General features: G+C 44.5%; 1 long non-coding RNA gene across 1 annotated transcript in view; it reads left to right on the plus strand.

Annotated features, from left to right (window-relative positions):
* The window catches only part of LOC122945942, a 35,531-nt gene extending 12,483 nt beyond the window's left edge, over positions 1 to 23,048 (plus strand). The window contains exons 2-4 of the long non-coding RNA XR_006391188.1: positions 10,085 to 10,186; positions 14,670 to 14,874; positions 22,621 to 23,048. This is a non-coding gene — a long non-coding RNA (uncharacterized LOC122945942). The remainder of the gene's footprint in view (positions 1 to 10,084; positions 10,187 to 14,669; positions 14,875 to 22,620) is intronic.
* Positions 23,049 to 24,637: the final 1,589 nt, after the last annotated feature.

The raw sequence follows: 24,637 nt of genomic DNA on the forward strand, positions 1-24,637 counted from the left end.
ATATGTGGTCGTGATGTCATCACAGCCACCTAGACCTACGCATATGGTTGCTATGATGTCATCGCTTTGCGACTGCCTGCGCCATTCTACAGAGTTGCAAGCTTTTGGCCTGTTGTCTATGAGGATGAACCGTGAGACAAGGAGCCATCAGCTCCCATGTCCTACAACAGAATTTAACTGTACTGCTGTCCTCAGGATGGCGATATGCTTGAATTCAGGAGGGCACCTACAGCCACCAGCTGGTTACATAGGTACCTGATGCTCCCAGCCTTAGTTAATGCTGTATGCATCACATCTTTGTGTAGGAAGACTAAGACGGTCTACGAGGCATTGGCCCACCAGGACGTTTCCTTTATATGGAGTCTACAAATGTCATCTATATCAAATGCCCTTGTGGTCACTTGTTGTGATGGCCAGTTTGCCGTGTTCGCCCGCGAACACGGCAAACTGGCCATCACTGGTCTCTTGTATGTTTGGTAAAGGATCGAACATGCAAGAAGCCGCATAATAAAACATAAATCTACGATATGTAGAATTAACTTGCTTCTCCTCATTCTTCATCATTTCCAGAGACATACAATCTCCCAATTGAAATACCAAGTATTGAGTTTGTGCAATACCCCAGAAGAGGTACTGGATACAAACATTGCAGACCCTGGGTTAAATAGAGAATATGAAATTACCCATTCGTGTTTCTGATGTTTTAAAGGGAACCTGATATCTCGGATAGGCAATTTTACCTTATTTATGCGCTTATGGAAGTTTGGATTTAGTTCTTGTTGCAGTATTTTAACTAGTAAATGTGCTGAAAATGCACTTTTAAACTCATTCCTGCCATATTGAAATAAGTCAGTTCAAATCAAGAAGGTCTGTGTTTTACTTCTCCGAGTCAAGTTTCCCTGTTCGCCTCCTTCATCTTGATCATGTGCAGACTGGGAACTCAAAGTGGCCCTGGTAAAAAAAAAAAGCTAAAAATGGCCCCATGTTGTAGGCGGATTCGGATTGACTGAAGGCAGGCAACAGAAGTAGGCAGCGGCAACAAAAGTAGACAGGGGTAGCAGAAGTAGGAGGGGTGGCAACATCATAGTGCAGCACAAGATACCGCCCCTGCAGAACCAAATACCACAGTGCAGCACAAAATGCTGCCTCAGCAGAATCAAATATCAGAGTGCAGCACATGATACTGACGTCCTCGATACAGTTGAATTCAGGAGGGCACCTGCAGCCGCTGGCCAGGTTCATAAGTACTTGATGCTCCTAGCATTAATTAATGCTGAGAACATTGGATTGTTATGTACCCGTGAGGAGGGCATCAGCCCACCTGGAAATTTCCCTGTAGGGTCTATGGCCAGTCTGCCCCCTGATCTTGATTGATGTTCCATCAGGCAGGGAACATCATCCACGGCTTTCATTAGGTCTCACGCAGGCTCCGTCAATCAGGCTTCAAAGATGAGGAAACAGTGACTTGGAAGAGTAAAACACCGTCCTCCTTGACTTGAATGGACTTATTTCCATACAGTGGGAGGAAGATCAAAAATTCATTTTCAGCGCATTTACTAACTAAAATAACGGAAGAGGAACTAATTCCAGATCTCCATAAGCACATGAATAAGGTACTAAGGGCAATTTGCATACCCAAGATGTCAGGTTCCCTTTAATTTGAATATTGATATACATAGTAAAATAGTGCTTTATAAATGTCAAGAATTATAGGCTTTTCATTGTTTAAAAAAAAAAACAACAACTTTAGAATATTTAGCATATAACCATTACTGTAGCTATAGCAGTTTATTTATGTTTTGATTGTCCTTCATTCTCATCCCAGAACAGTTAACCGTCCTGAATATTTATTCTGCAACACAATGTTTACTTTGGTTGCCCAGGTGACGGTGTCTGATGTCATTCAGAAAATTAAAGTCCATCAAATTAAAGGCATATACTACTATCAAAGGTACACAAAGTGCGCTGATCTCAGGGCCAGCCTCAAATCCCTGCTGAAGAAACAATAAGACATCAGGATGGTCAGCATTCTCAGACATCTTATTCCTCATTTTACTTCAGTCGGAGTTCATTCTCCATGTTCTCTCTTACACTTTATTAGTGATTGGACTATGGAAGGGCAGATGAGTAGATACATCTTATTTCAGTAATCTCAAAATAACTATTCTTAACCTCTCGATCTCTGTGCCTTCTGGTGGTTGTGGAGAAGGCTCCGTCAAATTATACATTCTGTAGAAGATCTTTTATGAGAGGTAGATGCCAATACTCTTGTCTAAAATGCTGTAATAGAAGGCATCCAAGCGGCTGGTCCATCCTGAGAGATCAGAAGTTCTCCAGTTTGGCCCCATTTTATTTGATTGAAGGCATGAAAAAGTTCTCCAGGTAGGCCCCATTTTTTTTTTTATGAAGGCATGAAAAGCCTCTGAAATGAACTTCCATTCTTCCAGAAGGACAGATTGCCTGTTCAGAAGATCTGCTGAGGAGTTGTCTATTCACCTTATGTGTCTGGCAGATATATTGGTGACATGCTTCTCTAACCATTGCATGATCAGGGTGCACTCCATTTCCAAAATGGCACTCCCCCTCCCACCCCCATTTGTTGAGGTAAAGATATGATAGGGACATTGAGTAGGAGATCCTGAAAATAAAGGATGCCCAGCCATACATTTTTAATAACCTCCTCTTTCCTTGGGGCCATGTTCCCTGGACCCATTGATCCTGCAACACCACACCCTAGCTGGTTGAGACATCGTTGGTCAGTAATAACTGACAATGGGGGGCAGAGGACTTCCCCTGGGATAGTTTGTTGTCTGGCGGCTACCACCTCAGATCCCCTCTCATGGTAGCCTGAAGGAGGACTTGACGGAGATCCTTGTCCCAAGCTTTGAGAGAAAAAGCATGTGATGGTGTGAGGTGGGCTTCTGCCCAGGGGATTGCATCTATTGAAAAGGTTAGGGTTAAGTCTTCATGAAAGATCTCATGGATGTCAGTGGATTTAACCTTGTTAGGCAAGATTATTATACGCTTTCTGTCTTTAGCAAGAAAAGTCTAATAGCCCTTAAATCCAGGAGAATGCCTAGAAACTTCAGGGATGTCACAGGAGAGAACTCTGACTTCTGAAAATGTATTAGAAATCCTTGGTTATAAAGGCAACTTTTGGCTAGATAGATGTGGTCCATCAGCATCTCCCTTGAGGCCTCTTTGATGAAACAGTCGTAAAGATAGGGTATTATGAAGATATCCCTGGTCCAGAGAAAGGCAGCCGTCTCTGGCTAAACTGTAGGAAGGGAACAAGACCATTCTTGGTATGTACAGCTCACAAGAACTTTACACAAGTAGAAAAAGGCTCCGGCACCAGAAGGACGTAGTGAAAAATCCCGGTCTTTATTTTTGTCACCACAATACAGGTACAACCAGCAACAGTGACACTGAAACCCACTTATCCTCACAAACTATATATCACAAGAACTTTCTTGGATCTTTGTGGATAGACATGTGTAAGCAGGCACCCTTTAGATAGTTTTGCTATGAAATGCCTCTCTTGAATTGCCACTACCAATCTGAGGATTGAGGTCTATAATAAGTCACCATTTGTTGTCTGGCTTGTGTATGGTAAATGCATGTGAATAGAAACCCTGTCTTTGGAAGTTAAGTGGCACAATTTATAGAGCACCTTTTTGAAGAACTAATTCAGTAGAATAGAAACCTTATGTTTCTTTTTCGAGTTTATCATGAATAGTGATGTTGGAGTATTGGCAAACTCTAGACAGTAACCTGAACAAATAGTTCTTTGGATCCATAGACCTGTTGTGGATTCCTGCTAGGTTGGGAAAATGCTGCAGTCTAAGGCCCGGAATCAAAATTCATTCTTGAGGTTGGTGGAAGAAGAATTCTTTTCACCTCCTGGTCTATCGTTATAAATCTTTTCAGGGGCATAAGAAGGTCTACTGAACCTTTTAGATGACGATCTCTTGCCTCCCCTAGAACCTGATGGCCTTTTTTTTTTGAGCAGCTAGTAAACACGTGACCCTTTTCTTTATTCAGGGACTTAAGAACCTTACTGAGATGATTGGCAAACATTATATATTTATATTATATCTATAGTCAACATAACACACCTGTTGCTTCAGAGGGTGCAAACAAGTAATGTCTTGTTTGGTATCCATGTGTTTCTATGGACACACAAGGTAGTAGCAGATTGCCTATTCTTTTATGCCTCTTTATGATGATGATAATGTTGCTAAGTCAGGACATCACTATTCAATAAGATCTGTTTATGAATTAACCCATACAAATTAGATTCTAGTGGAATAGAATTGACACCGTCAGCATCAAATGGGATTTTCCTCTGCAGTACTCTGGGCTAATTGTTGTACTGTGCCAGGGCCCATCAAAAGATCCTATGGCACCCTGGTGGTCAGTTATGAGCCTGTCCTATCTAGATGTACAGTACAGTACTGTACAAACATGTCACACAGTAATTACAGAAAGCCTTTGCAGAGAATGTCCACCTCAAATACCATTTTGGATTTTTAGTCTAAATAATAAAAAATATATTCACTTTTCAAAAAAGAGGCAGCAACTCCAAATGTGGCAAAGGGTGGTGGACCTGCTTTTATTCACCACAGGTGCAAACCAACTGCAACTCAAATATATATCTAAATATATTTATATAATGTTTTTCGTTCTATATAGAGTTCCAAATCACCTAGACATTGAGTTAAAGGGTAAAGGATAAAATTGTGGTCACCACTAGAGGGGGATTAGGATATTAAAGGGTTTCTACCACTTGCTTTGCACACATTTCATTTTCAGACACTAGCGATCCGCTAGTGTCTGATGTACAATACAAGCTAAGTGTTATATTCTTCTGTTCGGCCGTTTGGTTTAAAAAAGCACTTTTATATTTATGCAAATGAGCCTCTAGGTGCTATGCGGGCGTCTTTTCAGCACCTAGAGGCTCCGTCTACCTTCATAAACTGCCGCCCAGCTCGTCGCTCCAGCCCGCCCATCTCCTAGTGAATTCGATCCTCCCCCTGCTTCTGGCGTCTGAAATCTCACGCCTGCGCCGTTCGTCTCTGCATTCGGCGCAGGCGCAGTCAATGTCTGACCGCTCCCTGCTCAGACATTTCCACTGCGCATGCGCCGAATGCCCTTTAATGCATACTGTTTTTACATTGACCCATACTAGTGATGGCAAACCTTTTACAGAATGAGTGCCTAAACTGTAACCCAAAACCCACATATTTATAGCAAAAGTGCCAACACGGCAATTTACCCTGAATACAACAATCTAATATAGCACAGTTGTGTTCAAAATAATAGCAGTCAGACATCACTAACCTGATTAATCATTGTTTTTAGTAGAAATGATATTTCTACATGGCAAATAATTTACTAGCAGGTGTAGTAATAGAAATCCAACAGACCCAACAGACATGCATGCTGCTGATTCTGTGTAATTGAATCACTAATTGAAAGGGACATGTTCAAAATAATAGCAGTGTGGAGTTCAATTAGTGCGGTCATTCATTTTTTGAAAAACAGGTGGCAATTATTATCCTTATTTAAGGAAGGAAGGCAGCAAATGTACATCTGGTTACAGTGCATTTTTCTCAGAAATTCTGAGGAACAGGAGTCGTTCCAGACATTGTTCAGAAGAACAGCGTACCTTGATTAAAAAGTTGATTGGAGAGGGGAAAACATATAAAGAAGTGCAGAAAATGATAGGCTGCTCAGCTAAAATGATCGCAAATGCTTTAAAATGGCAACCAAAACCGAAAAACTACCATTCGAATGCATAGAAGAATAGCCAAAATGGCAAAGACTCAGCCAACAATCAGCTCCAGGAAGATCAAAGAAGGTCTAAAGATACCTGTGAGCAGTAGCGTGCCGTCAATAGCGGCAGACCACGCAGTTGCTATGGGGCCCGGCCAGGTTGAATGGCCCCGCCCCCTTTCTGACCTGAATACACGCCACATACAGATGCTGGACAGATAAATGACAGCCCTCCTGAGTACTCCTCCTGAAGCCCCCTGCCAGTTTAAGGGGGGAGGTCCGCCCCAGGTGCCGGCTCTCAGGGGGGTGCCAGAAGCAATGAGCACTTCCATCAATACAGATGGAAGCGCTCATTGCTGGAGCGCTGGAAGCTGTGGTCCTGTCACTCACCGCTCAGTTCCCCGCACTCCTCCCCTCCTTCAGGCTGGCGGCGCTCTGAATGGTCAAGTAGGAAGACTTCTCCCCGCTCCACCATTCAGCCTGAAGACACAGATCGCACTGCCAGCATGTGTGGGCGGAGCCTGTAGCCCAGAAATCTGCATAAGCTCCGCCCACACAGTGCTGCAGGGCGATCTGTGCCTGCTGGGAAAAGAGGCATGTGAGCTTCAGGAACGGGACAAGCAGGGCCGTCTTTACCAAGGGGCAAAAGGGGCAGCTGCCCCGGGCCCAGTTGCTCCTGGGGGGCCCAAGGCAGCTGCCTCTTGAGCCCTGCTAGCCACTGCCCCGGGTGTCAGGCTGTCAGCTACACAGGGGGTGCTGCCATGCCATGCCTGCCGACACTGTGTCCATGCATCGTACTGTGTTAGAGCTGTGAATGTGATCTAGGACCTTAGATGACATCATCACCATGTGACCAGTAACCTAGCAATATTAACTGTGGAGCTTTTTTGTGTGAAGATTACATCAGAAAAAGGTGACAGGAGCTGTTATGTTAATATACTGTAAACTACTGTATAGTGGGGTGCTGTATACTGTGTGGGGGTCTGTATACTGTGGGGGGCTGTATACTGTGAAGGGGGCTGTATACTGTGTGGTGGGCTGTATACTGTGTGGGGGGCTGTATACTGTGTGGGGGCTGTATACTGGGGGTCTGTATACTGTGGGGGGCCTGTATACTGTGGGGGGGGGGCTGTATACTGTGGGGGGCTGTATACTGTGGAGGGGGGCTGTATACTGTGGGGGGCCTGTATACTGTGGGGGCTGTATACTGTGTTGGGGCCTGTATAGTGTGGGGGGCCTGTATACTGTGGGGGGCTGTATAGTGTGGGAGGGCCTGTATAGTGTGGGGGGCCTGTATAGTGTGGGGGGGGCTGTATACTGTGTGGGGCCTGTATACTGTGGGGGCCTGTATATTGTGGGGGGCTGTATATTGTGGAGTACTATACTGCTGTACTGTATACTGTGGGGGTCTGTATACTGTGAGTGCTGTATAGTGTGGAGTACTATACTGCTGTGCTGTATAGTGTGGGGGGCTGTATCGTGTATAGTTTGGAGTGCTGTATACTGTGAGGTGTTGTATACTGTGGGGTGCTGTATACTGTGGGCTGCTATACCGCTCTACTATATACTGTGGGGTACTGTATAGTGTGGGGTGCTATACTGCATACTGTGTGGTGCTGTATACTACAGGGTGCTATACTGCATACTGTGGGGTGATGGGGTGCACTGTAACACTAGGGTGAGCCGAGCCCTGGTCTCCTGAGCCCAGCTGCTTAGAGCTCTGATCCTGAGCCGCTGGAGTCTGCAGAACTGAAAGTATTTACAGTCATTGACTGTACTCTACCAGATGTGTGGATTGTTTGTGTGTGTGTTGTGATGGAGGGCTTGATTGCCTGCTAAGGTGTGGGAAGGCGGGATCCAGGGGGCCCAAGTAAATTTTTGCCCAGGGTCCAATCAATATTAAAGACGGCCCTGGGGACAAGGTGAGTAGGTACTGTGTTTTTTTTTTTTTTTTTAATACAGAGGGGGCAAAGAGGGCTTTATTACTATGGAGGGGGGACAGAGGGCTTTATTACTATGGAGGGGGCACAGAGGGCCTTATTACTATGGAGGGGGCACAGAGGGCTTTATTACTATGGAGGGGGCAAAGAAGGCTTTATTACTATGGAGGGGCACAGAGGGCATTACTACTATGGAGGGGGAACAGAGGGCATTACTAATGTTAAGGGGACACAATGGGCATTTCTACTATGGAGGGTGCACAGAGCCAGAGTGCATTACTACAATGAAGGGGGCACAGAAGGCATTATTACTGTGAAGGGGGCACAGTGGGCCTTATTACTATAAAGGAGGCACAATGGGGATTATTACTATGAACGGGGCACAGTGGGCATTATTACTATGAAGAGGGCACAATCGGGATTATTACTATAAAGGGGGCACAGTGGGGATTATTACTATGAAGGGGGCACAATGGGGATTATTACTATGAAGGGGGCACAATGAAGATTATTACTGTGAAGGGGGCACAACGAGGGCATTACAACTGTGAAAGGGGCACAGAGAGGGCACAATGTGGGCATAACTACTTTGAGGGGGCACACATCTGTACAAAACTACTGTGAAGGTTGTGCAATGAGGGCAATACTACTGCGAGGGGCTACAATTTTTTTTAAGTATTGGGGGGTGCACCAAAGAAAATACAAATACAATTTTATTAACAGTAAAAAAAAAGACAAAAAAACATTTCACAAGCTTTTTTCTCTCATCAATATCAGATTAAACCCCACACCCCAACGGATCAGCTACAATAATTCAATTTTTTATTGCAAGGGGGTGGAGGGGGAGGGGGGCCCAATTCTGAGTTTTGCTATGGGGCCCCATGATTTCTATGTACGCCCCTGCCTGTGAGTACTGTTACAATAGGAAGACGCCTATGTGAAGCCAAGCTATCTGCAAGAAGCCCCCGCAAAGTCCTACTGCTGAAAAAAAAGGCATGTGCTGAAGAGGTTACAATTTGCCAGAGAGCACATGGACGGCCTAAAGAGACATTTTGTGGACTGATAAAAGTAAGATTGTTCTTTTTGGGTCTAGTGGTCGGATTCAGTTTGTCAGATGACCCCCAAACACTGAATCCAAGCCGCAATACACTGTGAAGACAGTGAAGCATGGTGGCGCCTGCATCATGATATGGGGATGTTCTCATACTACGGTGTTGGGCCTATTTATCGCAGACCAGGGATCATGGATCAGTGTGAATACATCAGAATACTGGAAGAGGTCATGCCACCTTATGCTGAAGCGGAAATGGCCTTGAAATGGGTGTTCCAACAAGACAACGACCACAAACACACCAGTAAACGTGCAACATGTTGGTTCCAGACCAACAAGATTGACGTTATGGAGTGGCCAGCCCAATCCCCGGATCTTAATTCAATAGAAAACCTGTGGGGTGACATCAAAAATGCAGTTTCTGAGGCAAAACCAAGAAATAGAGAAGAACTGTGGAATGTAGTCCAATCATCCTGGGCTGAAGTACCTGTTCACAGGGCCAGAAGGTGGTTGACTCCATTGTCGGGTACAACACAGATGTACAGCAGATTTCAGAAACAGCGGTTATACAACTAAATATTAGTGATTCAAAGGAAAGCAAAATCTTCAAACATTTTTCAGTTTATACAGTGAATGTTTCAGTTTGTAAAGAAGAATACAAACACTGCTATTTTTTTGAACAGTCTAATATTCACTAATATTCAGGAACAACACAAATTTGATATATTTTTATTCATGTTTTGATCTGGAATAGAATGTGTAGTGTTCCCAATGCATTTGTGTGTATGGAAAGAAAAGCTATTAGGAGGATTCTGAGCTTTATTCACTTTTTTAAACACACTGCTATTATTTTGAACACAACTGTATATCATCCACGTACTTTATCATTTAGCGATAATAGCCTGCCTGCATTCAATGTACTGCTTGTGCCGTTCATAGTGTGCCCTGCGCTGATGAATGTCGGGCATATTGGTACACCATAGACTTTTTCCAGGGTGTGGGTGCCCACAGAGAGGGCTCTGAGTGCCACAGGTTTGCCACCACTGACCTATGCAATAACTAAGCATATGGTGAGCAATTAAACTTCCCCTACAGGTAGCCAGCATTTTATAATTTAACCTTTATGACTATTTAGGGGATTTGGTCCTAAAAGTCCATTTTTTTTAAAGGTGACTATACACCTTTAAAGCTTTTTTTCATGGAATTCCTCTGAAGGCCGCAGGTATCATAGTGCACATTTAATGTACATACAGTGCAGCAGACCTTGGTTAACATGTAAATTACACTAAGGAATTTGCTACCATTTGTATTTTAGGTGGAGTTGCAGCCAAATACTTCAGACTCCATTTCCCCGTGGCTCGGGTCATCTCCTGTGTGCACACAATCTTATTCTTCTGGTGGAATGTGCTTTTGTCAGGTAGGGTCTCATTTATCAAATATTGTTCGATACATTATGTAACTTGCTTCCTCTTTGTATAAACAAGGGCAGGAAATAAAAGGGAATTCTAGTTGTGTTGAGTATGTTAATCCAAAACAGCAGTGACAGAATCTCATTAAATCCAGAGGAGCATGACGTTATTCTGAAAGTACTCGACGGGAGAATAACGTAAACAGGGGGCAGGTTTCGTGTTGGGATCCTTTCTCTGTATCTTAAAGCGCAGTGCACCGGATTATATTTTTTATTATGTTTTCTATTGTGACATGGGGAAACAGCTCTCCTTGTCTGAACACTGTTTGTGTAGATTAAATTAAATGATCTGGATTGACATTCTGCTATTTGGCCACAAGATGTCGCTGTTTCCTAAACACAGCTACAGACTGCATATATGTCCATATTCATGAGAGGTGGGGTTACACAGAGCCTGGAGAGGAAGAGAAAGAGAGAAGCCATCTTAGAGGGAGCTGAGACTGAGGAACAGTGTGAGCAGAGGATCCGACGGCATCCAGGTGTGGGAGCCTACCTCGGTGACCAGAGTGGCAGCTAAGTGAAGCTGATTGTGTCCAAGATCCTGATCCTGTCCAGAGGAACAAGGATTGCTTCCAGAAACGCTGATGAGGGCTGAGGAGCAAAGCTACATACACTGCGGCACTGCATGCTTGTTGGAGAGGCATTTGTTCTGTTCGAAGGAGGCAGAGCAGACCCAGGTCGGTAAGATCGTGCACGCACCTCATCACAGTGTTGGCGCCTAGAGACTGAGACCAGGCCTGTAGTTAGTTAGATAGAGTCTCTGTTTGTGTCAGGCCACAAGTGTTACTACTGTTCATTGCAAGGACTCCATAACTTAGGCCTCATGCACACGACCGTTGTGTGCATCCGTGGCCGTTGTGCCGTTTTCCTGTTTTTTTTTGGCGGACCCATTGACTTTCAATGGGTCAGTGGAAAAAACAGGAAACTGCACCGTTTGGCAGCCGCATCAGTGATCCGTTTTTCCTGGCCGTGAAAAAAATATGACCTGTCCTATTTTTTTCACGGCCAACGGTTCACGGACCCATTCAAGTCAATGCGTCCGTGAAAATCACGGATGCACACAAGATTGTCATCCGTGTCCGTGATCCGTGTCCGTTTTTTCCTATCATTTCAATGGCAAACTTGACTTAGATTTTTTTTTCATTTTTCATGTCCGTGGATCCTCCAAAAAACAAGGAAGACCCACGGACGAAAAAACGGTCACGGATCACGGACCTACGGACCCCGTTTTTGCGGACCGTGAAAAAATACTGTCGTGTGGCATGAGGCCTTAAAGTGACATTTCACACTGGAAAGGTGATAAACGTCCCACAAACTCAAGCCAGGCTGGCGTTTTGCTCAGAAGGAATACTCAGGCACGTGCTACAAGACCAGTTATGGGAGGGGGAATTCTGTAGAGCTCTGTAAGATTGTAAGCTGTTGTGCTGCACCGCAGGCTAGCCCGCACCACACACCCATACAGTTGGCCTTGTTTTTTAGGGTAATAACAGGTAAGGTGTGGCGGTTTAGTCATGCCCGCCAGTAGGTAAATTACCATGCTTTCCTCCTGCATTCATCGGAGGGCGCCATACTGTGCAGCACAAGGGTCTCAGCCTTCGGGCTCGGTGTATGTAAATTTATTGTGTGTTCCCAGCATTTGTGGTTGTGTTCATTACCATGTTTAAGTAAAATTCTGGTGGTGGGGTTGTTTTCCTCGTTCGTGACTTCACTGTATCCTGGGGAGCCCACCCTGGTACACGGCTTACACTATATTCCTAAATGAACTTCAATACAATAAAAACAAAATGAAAAAAATAAATGTATACGTTGTTTTTTTTGTATGGCTCCATGTCTGAACGCCACCTAACGTGCACCCAAGTCAGTTGCCCTGGTAAACCTATACAGCTAAATATGTGTGCTGTTCACATATTCTTATCTGAACGTAGTACCTGACCTTGATGTGTAACAGAGCCGTACCTGATTAAAGGGGCTGATAACCTTCAGGGGCCTTTTTGCCAGACCCCTCCGCTCATTCTTCCACGTTTCTGGACCTGCAGAGGGATGCATACCTATCTGCTCCCCGCCACTGGGTTCTGGCTCCTGCGGTTTTCTCACTACCTATGCTACTGCTGTGGCCAGTCATTGGCTGCAGTGGCCACGTGACCCCCATCAAACAAGAACCAGGGGACCAAAGGACCCGTAACCCAGCAGCGGTCAGAAGGTAAGTATGCTTCCCTCTGCAGATCCAGCACCATGAGGGTCAAACAGAAAGGAATGCCGAAGGTGAACAGCCACTTTAAGGTTTCCCTTGTTAAAAAATTCTATTATATTCATGCAGTATTTTACTTTGGTTCACAGTTTCAGCCTATAGAGAATAGGCCATTAATATTAAAAACTTTTACTTGATTTTTTTAAATGGCTTTCTATGGCTTTTGTGACATCATATCACACCGCAGCTAATTATCAGATTCAAGATAAAAACGGCTCAATTTGTATTTACTGGGTCCATGTGGAAGGGAGAAATGGGAATGGGGGGGGGGGGGGGGTGAACATTAACACATATGTGAACAGAAAGGCATCATGTTGAGATCCAGGTTTGCACCTCATTGCTTGTTGAGGTTAACTCCTATATGGTGACCGGTGGGAAGCAGGTAGGTGGCAGCCCGCAGGCGAGTTTGGGCCCCTAACAGCAGTACTGCTTATACTGTCCTGATAACAGTCCTTACTGCAGTCTTCAGCTTTAGTCCTGAGACCTAAGGGTTCTGGGAAAGGACTTCTAACAATCAAGAATAATTTTGAATTGAGGACAACTATACATATTTTATTAATAATGTTACTTTCTTCAACCCGTTAGTGACTGCAATGCACATTTTTATGGCGGTCATCAATGAGCCTTAGGTTGGGCAGCTGCGTTTTTATGGTGGCCTAGTCTAAGCGCTGCACAGGTCTTCCGTGTAGAGTCATCGATCTGGGCCGTTTAACTCCTTAGATGCTGCGGTTAATAACGAATGCAGCATCTAAGTGGTTAAGGGTGGGGGCTCCCTCTCTCAGACATCGGCTCCCCGCACAGCTGGGGGTTAATGATAGTGCTGTCAGTATCCTACTGACAGTATATAGTACACTGTACTACATAAGTAGTACAGTGTATTATAGAAGTGATCAAAACATTTCCTGTCACCTACTAGTCCCCTTGTGGGACTATTAAGTGGTAAAAATAAAAGTTAAATGAAGTTTTAGGACATAAAAAATACACCTTTTTCCATTGAAAAAAATGCTTTTCAATGGAAACATTGCAAAAATAAAATCCCCTCCACATATTTGGTATCTCTGCTTCTGCAACAACCTGCACTACACAATTGTGTCATTTATTCTGCATGGTGAACTCCATAAAAAAAAGTCCTTCCGCAAAAATCAAGTTCTCACAGAGTTAATTCAAATAAACAGATTTCCAACAGGAAGGAGATACAATCTTACATGTTCTTTATTGAATATTCCAAACCTACACACGGTGCAGTGAACGAGGTCCCTCCATGTCCCTGGTCAGACCGACATGTTTCGAGCCAGCCGGCTCTTAGTCACAGAGTTCCAGAGAAGAAAAATTTAAAAAGTTATGTGTCTTGGGATGTGCTGATGCAAAAACATTTTCTTTTTTTTTCAAAAAAAAAGGGGGTTTTATTGTGCAATAGTAGTAAAGCTCAAAAAACCAATATGTACGGCATTTGGTATCTCTATAATCGTCCTGACCCAGATCGTAAAGCTAAATTTTTATGCTGCAAAAGGCACAGTGCAGAATCCACCCCCCCCCCCCCCCCCCGAAAGAGTTACTATAAGTTAGGCTACTTTCACACTTGTGGTAGCCCTTTCCAGCAGGCTGTGGTGGTGGGTGACAGCCTGCTGGATCCGTGCTACCACTAGTCCCCCCCGGCCCAATTCAATATAATGGGGGCAGGCCAGAGGTACAGCTGCAGCACGGCAAACGAGCCGAGAGGCGGCTGGACAAAAAACGCAGCATGTTGTCGTTTTTGTCCGGCCAACTCTCGGCTTGTTTGCCGCGCTGCGGTCAGACCACTCGCCCGCCCCCTATTATAGTGAATGGGGATTTCCGGCGGCACAGTGGACTAACGGTACCACAGATCTGGCAGGCTGTTCCCCCGCCAGAACAGCCTGCTGGAAAAGGCTACCGCAAGTGTGAAAGTAGTAAGTTATATGTACGCCATAATGGTACCATTAAAGACAACATGTCTCACAAAAAACAAGCCCTCATATGCTACCTAGACGGAAAAAAACAAACTATAGCTCTTGGAATGCAAGTAGAAAAAAAAAATTAACAAAAATAATAATTGCTTGGTCCCTAAGGTCCAAAACTCGCTGGTCACTAAGGGGTTAATGCATACAAATTGCTAATATTTGTGAAAGGATTATATAATAAATTTCCTTTTTTTTTTATCATCAGTAACAAGGGTTTCCGCCACTCTTACTCTTCAAGGATGCATAGTAATACTGAGTCTTCCCATCCGGACAGAGGAAGAATGCAGCTGTTGTTACAGTTCCCACCATTTTCCAACAGGGGGCGGTGATGATGCTGATTACTCTGTCATACAGTAACGCAGCTTGCCTGTCACTCACTTCATTTCTCTCCGTGGAGCGGACAGCACACAGTAAGTTTCTCTTTCCTTTTTTTTCTGAATTGGACTAAACGCTATGCAGAAAATGTTAACCCTTTAAGTGTCCAAAGACTGCCCTGCCCTGCATAACAAGCCACCCATCAGTATCCTTATTGCGTTTAAAATGAATTCTTGAGCACAAAACTTTTTGAGCAAATGTAGGCAACAATCATCTGCATCAGAGACAGTCTTTAGTAGGTGAATTGTTAACCCTTTACACTCGCGCTCCAGCGCAGATCTACATTCCAGTGAATTGAAAAGTAATTATTATAATAATAGAATAATAATCTTTATTTATATAGCGCCAACATATACCGCAGCGCTTTACAGATCAGGGGTTCATGTATAAACAGTCATAAATACCATAGCAACAGACAAGTCAATAATTAGAACAAGAGGAATGAGGACCCTGCTCGCAAGAGCTTACAATCTATGAGTTATTGGATGTTATATTCTTTATTCTGGGTTATCAGTTATGTTTAGTGAATTATTTTGTTGAGTTTGCAAAAATAAAAAATTTATTTGCCCAAAGCTTTCTAATGGCCGGTGAATGATGAAAAAAATTGCTCCCGTCCTGTTATATTGATAATGATGGCCGAAAACTGATCTCTAAAGTGCACAGGTGCCAGTGTCTTGGGAAAGATTTTTAATGGTTGCCCCTCTCATCATCATCCTCACCATCATCATCCTCATCATAATTTGATGGACACCAGGTTGGCAAGCTGATGGACTTCACGACGGTAAGGGCTCATGCACACAAACGTTTTTTGTGTTCCGTATTTTGATTCCGTATACGGTCCATATACGGAATCATTTATTTCAATGGGTCTGCAAAAATTATGAGGCATGTCCTATTCTTGTCCATTTTGCGGACAAGAATAGGCCTTTCTATAATGGGCCTCCTGTTCCGTTCCACAAATTGCAAAAGGCACACGGACGGCATCCGTTTTTTGCGGACTGCAAAAAACGGCACGGTCGTGTGCATGAGCCCTAAATGTGATCCTTTCGGTGCCGTTAGTGTCATGTGACTGATCCCTCAATGCCGTCATTTTCATTGTTCGGCTCCTATGAGGAGGCAGAACAACAGCCCTGGTGCGAACAGAGCCTAACAGAGACTGGATACCATTGTGTCCACTTCCTAGCTGGGCTGGATAAAATATATAAATCTACTTTAAGTAATTGTAAGGATGGTGTCGTCCATAGCACCCGAGCAGTGGCGGAGAAGTGGACGCGAGCGACAGACCTGCACTGATTACTGGTCCTTGCAGTTTGGTACCACTTCTTTCATTAGCAATCTGCCTGGACAGGCCTCCTGGCAGCATCGTGGCCGTGGCGCACTGTGTGGCAGCTAAGTGTGACAACACCCCTGGGGGCTATTACGTCTGTCGCTAAGCCTCGGGTGACACACTTTGATTACTGATAATTGTCAGGCTGGTCTTGTACTTGCTGCTTAAAATTAATAATGTCTTTTAAGGCTGGATTTACACAAGACGTTTTTGCAGAGTTTTTTTTTTTTTTTTTGGAGCCGTTGTCAAAACTGCATTGGAAAAACCTACCGCTGCGGTACCAGCTGCAATTTTTTGTGCAGATGGTGATTGTGATTTTATCTCTTGTAAACCCTGCAAACTCCTCAGCTTGTAATGTAGTAGTAAAACCTCCGATGGCTCAAAATGCAACTAAAACGCGTGTGTAATCCCAGCCATACAGAAGCTCTTCATAGGTGCTGCCACACCTGTCTGGTCTTGGTGCTTTGGGTGCAGCAAAAAATAAATAAAGATGCATAAAAAAACCACAAGCTGTTTTTCCAATAACATGCCTGCATTTACGATGTGTTTTCTTCCAGCAAAGGGAAAACACACAGCAGACTTAAAAGGGTTCTCCGAACTTTTAGTATTGATGACCTATCCTCGGCATAGGTAATCAATATCAGATCTGACACATGCTGTCTCCCGTCTCTATCTTCTTGCTGCTGCTTTGCCATAGACGTGCCGGACCCCCGCGGATCTGATACTGATGACCTATCCTGAGGATAGGGCAGCAATATTAAAAGCCCAGAGAACCCCTTTAAATTACCTTCATGTACATCTATTTTTTGATTAATGCAATTCAGTTTTGCTGTCTGTGATTAGCTTTCCCCCCCCCCTTTGCTGGAAGGAAATGCAGCATAAATGCAGGTATGTTGTTGTAAAACGCAGCCGCAGCTTGTGGCGGCACTCTTCTAGAAACGCTTTATTGGGGAATGGCTATTAAAGTGATGCTCTCATTCATACAGGTTTATGAAATGTTAAAGGGATTCTGTCCGCTAGTTTGAGCCTAGAGAGCTGAGGACATGCGCTGCTAGATCGCCACTAGCACGTCCACAATATACATTGCCCATAGCTCTGAGTGCTTTTATTCAGTAGAAAAAAAAAAAAAACGGCGCCCAGCCACGCCCACTGTGAAGGAGCCCAGCACGGCCCACTGTGAAGGAGCCCAGCCACGCCCACTGTGAAGGAGCCCAGCACCGCCCCCGCATCCTCCGAATCTCCTCCTCGCTCCCCCGACATCACAGAGTTGAAGCGCCGTAATCTCGAGCATTGCGCAGTTCGTTCCCTGAGGCTGATGTCAGCACAGGGAAGGAACACCATGCCGGCACTGACATGCTGCGTACTCGCGCATGCGCAAGATTATGGAGCTTCAACTCTGTGACGTCGGAGCGTTCATCAGGTAATCGGCGGCAGTATTACACTGCCAGATCATCGCTAACCAGCTTTACTAAGAACGCGTGTTAGCATTGATCTTAAGGATTATCTGCCTAATGCCTTAGTGTAATGTAACTGCCATGGCATGCTACTGTCTGTCTTTGGGCTTTTCAAAAGTTGGGAGGTACGGAGAGACCATGAATGTTCGCTGCATAAACATATCAGCTGCTGTTCAACTGTTGATAAACCCGCACAATACTGTGCACGTCATCACCAGCCAGTGGCCATATAACAGGCTGAAGGGTGCTGCCGCCTTAGCGACCTTATCTTTTAGCCTATTTACCATCGACTGTACAAATTTGTATATCTTAAGGAGCTATTAGACGGAGTGAATTCTGGTATAAGGCCCCTTTTACCCGAGCGAGTTTTCCGCGTTGATGCAATGCACGACGTAAACGCGTAACACCCGCACTGAATCCTGACCCATTCATTTCAATCGGTCTGTGTACATGAGCGTTTTTTTTTCATGCATCAGTTTTGCGTTGCTCTATATTGTGCGTTTTTCACACAGCCCTGGCCACATAGAAGTGAATGGGGCTTCAGTGAAAAACGCATTGCATCTCCGGAAGCAAGTGCGGATGCGATGCGTTTTTCACTGATGGTCGCTAGGAGATGTTGTTTGTAAACCTTCAGTTTTTTATCACGCGCGTGAAAAACGCATCAAAACGCATTGCAGAAAAAAACTGAACAACTGAACACAATTGCGGACAAAACTGACTGAACTTGCTTGCAAAATGGTGCGAGTTTCACTGAACGCATCCGGACCTAATCAGTCACGCTCGTGTGAAAGGGGCCTTAGGCCCCTTTCACACGGGCGAGTTTTCCGTGCGGGTGCGATGCGTGCGGTGAACGCATTGCACCCGCACTGAATCCTGACCCATTCATTTCTATGGGGCTGTGCACACGAGCGGTGATTTTCACGCATCACTTATGCGTTGCGTGAAAATCGCAGCATGCTCCTCTTTGTGCGTTTTTCACATAACGCAGGCCCTATAGAAATGAATGGGGTTGCGTGAAAATCGCATGCATCCGCAAGCAAGTGCGGATGCGGTGCGATTTTCACGCATGGGTTCTAGGTGACAGTCTATTCACTGTATTATTTTCCCTTATAACATGGTTATAAGGGAAAATAATAGCATTCTGAATACAGAATGCTTAGTATAATAGTGCTGGAAGGGTTAAAAATAATAAAAAAGTTAACTCACCTTCTCCTCTTGTTCGCGTAGATCCCGGTCTGTTCTTTAGCTGTGGGCTAAAGGACCTTTGATGACGTCAGATCACATGCTCCATCACCATGGTGATGTACCATGTGATTGGAGCATGTGATCTGACGTCACCACAGGTCATTCAGTCCACAGCTAAAGAACAGACCGGCATCTACGCGAACAAGAGGAGAAGGTGAGTTAACTTTTTTATTATTTTTAACCCTTCCAGCACTATTATACTAAGCATTCTGTATTCAGAATGCTATTATTTTCCCTTATAACCATGTTATAAGGGAAAATAATACAATCTTCAGAACATCAATCCCAAGCCCGAACTTCTGTGAAGAAGTTCGGGTTTGGGTACCAAACATGCGCGATTTTTCTCACGCGAGTGCAAAACGCATGACAATGTTTTGCACTCGCGCGGAAAAATCGCGCATTTTCCCGCAACGCACCCGCCTCTTATCCGGGCAAAAAACATGACGCCCGTGTGAAAGAGGCCTTAGAGTTCTAATTTCAGAAATTGTCGCATGTGATAGCATACAGCGGTCAAACGCTTTCTGCGGTTCAGACAAACCTGACAGATTATCCTTAGCCGCCACTAAATCCCCTCGTCTAATCAGAAATCTGCCAGTCGTTAGCAGTGGAAACGCTGCAGGGGTGAACGAGCAGCGATTGCAGCAAACAGCGAAAAACTAATGAATGTCTTTCAACCCAAACAACTTACTAAATCTTTAATCACTGCTCGTTAATGAAATAATATCTTCCTGGCGAATAGGACCCTTACTTTCTAAAGGTCCCTTTACTTGGGCCAAGACAGTATGAAGTTATTGGGAATGAACCGTTTGTTCCTGATAATTGCCTGCTCATCAGAGAAGGTGAGAGCTGGATTTTCATGCATTAATCAATCCCTCTGTATGGGGACGAGTGACTGCTACTGTGATTGCTAGTGCCCATAGAGAATCATTTTTTCTTGCAGCAGATCCCCGTTTATACAGAATGGTCTGCTGCCCAGAAACAATGATTTAAAGGGCATCTGTCAGCAGTTTTGTACCTATGACACTGGCTGACCTGTTACATGTGTACTTGGCAGCTGAAGGCATCTGTGTTGGTCCCATGTTTATATGTGCCCTCATTGCTGAGAAAAATGATGTTTTAATATATGCAAATGAGCCTCTAAGAGCAATGGCGGAGCTACAAATTTGCTGACGGAGTCCCTTTCAGTGATGCTTTCACATGATGAATGTTCATTCTGTGATCAGCGCCACCTTTCCTAGATACACTTTTTCTAATAATCACCCCAATTGTCGGCCCATATAAAAGGGCCTTAAGATTTCTTCTATAAATCCAGATGATTATTATAAAAGCTAAAGTAATGATTAGTGTGTTAATAGTCACAGTTCTCTCTGGACTACCCTGTGAACAGTATGACAAAAATGTGTGAAGGTTATGGGGGTCATTTATTAAACAGAAATACGCCTATATTAGACATATTTCTAGCACAGATGGCGTCGCAATGTGTGAGTTTTCCCCACTCATGCCAGGTCTAAAAAAGTGGACGTGGTATGGGCGGGCAAGGGGGACTGCCGGTAGGCCTGTTTCATTTACCATTTTCTACACCTGTTTTAGGCATAGAAAATGGTCTAAATGCTAGACAGCAAGGAAGCTCGCTTACATTTAGAAGCGGCGGTGTATCCGCCGAAGTTATGTAGAGGCCGGCGTTATGTAGAGGATCCACCGCCAGTGCTGGGCCTTATTAAGACCGGCATCTAAAACGCCCATCTTAATAAATGTGCCCCTATATTTCGTTGGAAAATTTTGCAAGTGCCTCCTGCAGCCAATGTGTAGCACTGAGAGATCACTTGGTGTCTTAAGATGCAATGCATCGGCCTTAGAGACGAGTGTGCATTTATAGGCTGTATTCTATTGTGATGTCACAACAACGACCCTCATGAATAAGCAATTAATTATGTATATATAGGCTGTGTTTAACTGTAACGCTGGGTTCACACCTGAGTATTCGCGATGGAGCACGATTGTACGGGCGTTTGCAATCGCGCATACAGAGACAAGCGAACGCCCATTGTCGCGCGTTCCCGAAAGTCTATGTACGGTAACGCGCGACAAGACGCCCCAAAGAAGCTCATGTACTTCTTGGGGCGTCGGGCGTTTTACAGCGCGATCGTACGCGCTGTAAAACGCCCAGGTGAGAACCATTCCCATAGGGAAGCATTGGTTTCTCCTTGTTGAGCGTTTTACAGCGCGTAGGAACGTGCTGTAAAACGCTCTGGTGTGAACCCAGCCTTAAAGAATATACTTAATCACCAGTCCGCAAAAATGCCGTGTAAGTACAACCTGTGCATCACAGGGCAGAACAAACATACGGATCTACCCTATTGTTTTTCTTTGTAAGTTGCAGGATATCCATTAGTAGGAGATCTGCAGACCTTGGTAACTTTTTGAAGGGAGGAAGAAGAAAAAAACCCTGTTTTATACCTTATATTTATGATACGCGCGGTCCGGACTTTTTATGTACATGTGTTTAACTGTGATGTCATCATGAGTAAATCAAACAATAGCGGACACGATAAAAATTTTTGGGGTATCTATAGACTAAGATCTGTGGTGATGTCACAATAAAACATTGCATCATAAAAGCAGCGCCAAAAAAACTGAAAAAGAACCAGAATCTAAAGCTGTCCGTAGACATGAAATCTTTTTCAGTGTGCTGTTAACACCTTGCAAACTAATTTCTCACTGTCCCTTTGACCCATTAACTGAGTCTCTTGTATTAGTGACATCCAGCCATGGCATATGGACATCATATATGGGAGTCAAAACAGAGATCCCATGTGGAAGACCACAACGTAATACTGTAGTTTCCCTTCAGTGGTCCCTCCTGGGTATATAGCTGGTTGGCCCGGAATCCCCAGCTGTTTTTTAAGGACACTGGGGCTGACAGTATGATGGCACTGGTATGGAAGAGGAGAATTTTAGCATAATAAGGAACAGGAAGGAATCCAGCACCCAGCAATGAAACAAAGTTTTTTGGGGAGATTTTGATACTGATGGCCTATCCTCAGGATAGGTCATCAGTATCTGATCTGTGGGGGTCCGACACCCAGGACCCCTACCAATCAGCTGTTTGAGAAGGCACCGGCGCTCTTATGAGTGTCGTGGCCTTCTCTGTGCTCACCAAGCACAGCGCCATACATATATTGGCTGTGCTTGGTATCGCACTCAGCCCCATTGAAGTGAGGATAGGTCATCAGTATCAAAATCTTGGGAAACTCCTTTAAAGGGGATATCGAAGGCCTCAGAGAGGGACCAACCCACGGTGGGGTTCATACTTACTGTACCTCGTCCCTGCCGCTAGGTTCTGACTCCATTGCTCCCTGGCTTTAACTGCTGTCTCTGGCATCAACATCCTGTTGATGGGCACCATGTGACTGCTGCAGCCAAAAACTGGCAGCAGCAGTCAGCTGTCACCTGTGAAGCATGTGACCCAGTGACGTACAGGCATGGATGACAGGATGACCACTGCGGCTAGTTATTGGCTCTATAGGGCACCACAGCAAGTTCAAACATCTGGAATTGGCAAAATAGAATAACCAGTAACTGTGACACTGCATGGCTTGGGAGCAAAACCGCATCAAAACCAAAACCAATGCGTATGCACAGCCTGACAAAACATTCATTTGAAGGGTCAGATTTAAATCTACAGTACATATGTAACACCCTTGCTTATATCTTTTATGGTCTAACCTGTATGTCTCTTATATATTTTTTTCCAGGTCCCTCAACACTGTGCATTTATAATGTTATGTGACTGTTCATGTAATGTGCCTGGTTCACCAGCGGGTGGCAGCAAACTCGGCAGAGCTATAAATAGAATGGAACTCACCATTCCATTCTCCCCCCTTTGGTCAGAAGTGGGCAAGTCCTGCTTGTTACCAGAAGGAGGCGGGGCAGTTCTAGTTTGTTCTGGTTGAGACTCCATGTTGGAGCTGCCAGGATTCTACTTTTTGGCTGAACATAAGTCCGACTACACTAGTGAAGTGCAGCATAAAGAGGAAACAAAGACACCAAGTCAGCTTGTCAATACAGCAGAGTGAGAGTAAGATATAGCAGAATTGAGTTTGCCTGCCAGTTTAATGCTAAAGCCTGCTGGAACCAAGACAAAGCCTGTAAACTGTTTGAAGAAACGTTTATTCAAAGTAAAGCTGCCATTGAACTTCATCTCAAGGTCTGGACTCAAGTTATTTCTTCAAACCCCGCAATTATTCCCCCTATTTTTTGCTTAGGAGCCAAAGCCTGGGGCCCCTTTCACACGGGCGAGTTTTCCGTGCGGGTGCGATGCGTGCGGTGAACGCATTGCACCCGCACTGAATCCTGACCCATTCATTTCTATGGGGCTGTGCACACGAGCGGTGATTTTCACGCATCACTTATGCGTTGCGTGAAAATCGCAGCATGCTCCTCTTTGTGCGTTTTTCACGTAACGCAGGCCCTATAGAAATGAATGGGGTTGCGTGAAAATCGCATGCATCCGCAAGCAAGTGCGGATGCGGTGCGATTTTCACGCATGGGTTCTAGGTGACAGTCTATTCACTGTATTATTTTCCCTTATAACATGGTTATAAGGGAAAATAATAGCATTCTGAATACAGAATGCTTAGTATAATAGTGCTGGAAGGGTTAAAAATAATAAAAAAGTTAACTCACCTTCTCCTCTTGTTCGCGTAGATCCCGGTCTGTTCTTTAGCTGTGGGCTAAAGGACCTTTGATGACGTCAGATCACATGCTCCATCACCATGGTGATGTACCATGTGATTGGAGCATGTGATCTGACGTCACCACAGGTCATTCAGTCCACAGCTAAAGAACAGACCGGCATCTACGCGAACAAGAGGAGAAGGTGAGTTAACTTTTTTATTATTTTTAACCCTTCCAGCACTATTATACTAAGCATTCTGTATTCAGAATGCTATTATTTTCCCTTATAACCATGTTATAAGGGAAAATAATACAATCTTCAGAACATCAATCCCAAGCCCGAACTTCTGTGAAGAAGTTCGGGTTTGGGTACCAAACATGCGCGATTTTTCTCACGCGAGTGCAAAACGCATGACAATGTTTTGCACTCGCGCGGAAAAATCGTGCATTTTCCCGCAACGCACCCGCCTCTTATCCGGGCAAAAAACATGACGCCCGTGTGAAAGAGGCCTTAGAGTTCTAATTTCAGAAATTGTCGCATGTGATAGCATACAGCGGTCAAACGCTTTCTGCGGTTCAGACAAACCTGACAGATTATCCTTAGCCGCCACTAAATCCCCTCGTCTAATCAGAAATCTGCCAGTCGTTAGCAGTGGAAACGCTGCAGGGGTGAACGAGCAGCGATTGCAGCAAACAGCGAAAAACTAATGAATGTCTTTCAACCCAAACAACTTACTAAATCTTTAATCACTGCTCGTTAATGAAATAATATCTTCCTGGCGAATAGGACCCTTACTTTCTAAAGGTCCCTTTACTTGGGCCAAGACAGTATGAAGTTATTGGGAATGAACCGTTTGTTCCTGATAATTGCCTGCTCATCAGAGAAGGTGAGAGCTGGATTTTCATGCATTAATCAATCCCTCTGTATGGGGACGAGTGACTGCTACTGTGATTGCTAGTGCCCATAGAGAATCATTTTTTCTTGCAGCAGATCCCCGTTTATACAGAATGGTCTGCTGCCCAGAAACAATGATTTAAAGGGCATCTGTCAGCAGTTTTGTACCTATGACACTGGCTGACCTGTTACATGTGTAC

Source organism: Bufo gargarizans, chromosome 9 (assembly GCF_014858855.1).
Source record: "Bufo gargarizans isolate SCDJY-AF-19 chromosome 9, ASM1485885v1, whole genome shotgun sequence".
Taxonomy (NCBI): Eukaryota; Metazoa; Chordata; class Amphibia; order Anura; family Bufonidae; genus Bufo; species Bufo gargarizans.